Here is a 1,819-nt window from a genome sequence, read left to right as displayed (position 1 = left end):
TGGGTGCAATTTTGCTGTATCATTTATTTTTGCTATGTTAGTGTCAATATTGTCTGTTGTTTAATCTAGAACTACTATTCAGATAAAATGTGTTGGACAGGCTAAAATATGATCCCATTGGGATACATAAAACTTCACAAACATTCTGGGTGTGTGTGGTACTGCTACAGTTTTGCTTTATAAACATAGGATTCTTATAAATTTTCATCAGAAAAAAGAATAATGTAGGGAATATTAAAATTGTATCATCTGAATTATTTATTTTATCTCTGTTAGAACTCTCCTTTTGACTAGGTGTCGGGGAGAACTACATATTCCAATTTTGCACGTCTGATAATTGGAAGAAATTTCAGCAGACCAGCTTCAGGTCTGTGTATCTGAAATTTATTTCTCCTGAACAACCTCATACTTCCAGGGCTGCACAGATAGTGCGTGCTCACGCTGCAACATCATCTCCGACCTGTGCTTGGCATTTCCTATGGGGAGAGTTGTCACCGTGAATAATAGAGGTATTCCTGAAAGCCATTCCTGCACCTGCACAACCCAAATGACTACGTAGCCATGACTGTGAGCCATTAGGCCGACAGTTAGTGTTTCTGCAGATCAGCCCTCCTTGTCAGAATCATCTCAAACACATACCGTTCTAAAGCCACTGACAGCCGAGAGCAGTATGACAAAGGAGAAACTGGGACAGAAAGGGACAGTTGTCTCAGCTAGTGAAAATGTCTGACTTCGGCAAATTTTACAAAAACAAGATTATGTGAACATATTGCTAGGGTCCTTCTCAGGCCCTTGGAAATGGTCTCAGAAAGTGAGGCGCTTTGAGATTTCATTAGTTTTGCAGTAAATTTGCTTCTGACAACCACCAGCAAGACACATCATAGTAAACTGCAGTTTGCTGAATACTCTGGACATATTGCTGTTGATAAGATATAAGGGAGAAATATCAGATAAAATTTATAATTTAAGTATATAATTTAATACTTGTTAATTCTCAATAATTAGCTAATTTGTCCCAGACCTGGGTGGAGTGGCACCTGGTTGGCGTGTCCCCCTCAAATTGGCCAGATACCAAGCAACCCCTTGTTTATTCCAACTGGGCATTTGATCTGTCCTGGGGTACATGGGAAAAAAACAATTCGCTAATTGTGGAATTATGATTTAATTATTTAATAATTAATTAACAACAGTTGATCACATGTTTATAGCACTTATTATGTAGCAGGCACTCTGCCAGGGTTGTTTAATCTTCGCATCAACTCTATGAGAGAGGTATGTTCGTATCCCCATTTTAGAGATGAGTAAACAAAGGAACAGATTTGCTCTAGGTCATACAACCGGTTCTTTGCAAAATTGCCAAGTATAATTTGTATCTTTACATTCTTTTTTCCATTTCCATTCAAAATTTTGCTTGTTATTTTAGTGGGTAACATATAACATCCGATTATGCATGTCCTAGGTCAGGAGATTAGTAAATAGATGTTGTAGAATAAATGAAGCCAGGTTTGTAGTATTCCCTAAGTGACAGACGGAGCTTGAACTCTAACAGGAATGCTTTTGGAAGCTGACATGCGCAAAATACTATCACGTCGCCATATTGAACTGTTTATTGCCAGTGATAATTTAAGTGGTGCCATCTCTCTTTAACGATATATTCTTTTCCCCTACAGTTGATCCTTGTTGTCAAATATCAAATTGTCTTAAGAGTAAAGAAATGAGAGAAGGAGGTGAAATACTGATCACCATCTGTAATTAACCGTTAAAAATATTTCCAGCTTTCAGTGTTGCTGTCCGACTTGAATTTCAGCTGGATGAAATG

The 1,819-nt window shown here is 37.8% G+C and overlaps 1 pseudogene; it reads left to right on the top strand.

Annotated features, from left to right (window-relative positions):
- The first annotated feature begins 1,011 nt into the window (after positions 1-1,011).
- On the top strand, positions 1,012-1,127 carry LOC128595227 (uncharacterized; annotated as a pseudogene).
- Positions 1,128-1,819: the final 692 nt, after the last annotated feature.

Source organism: Nycticebus coucang, chromosome 9 (genome assembly GCF_027406575.1).
Source record: "Nycticebus coucang isolate mNycCou1 chromosome 9, mNycCou1.pri, whole genome shotgun sequence".
Taxonomy (NCBI): domain Eukaryota; kingdom Metazoa; phylum Chordata; class Mammalia; order Primates; family Lorisidae; genus Nycticebus; species Nycticebus coucang.
The sequence above is the reverse complement of the archived record's forward strand: the minus strand, read 5'-3'. Positions and strand labels throughout refer to the sequence as shown.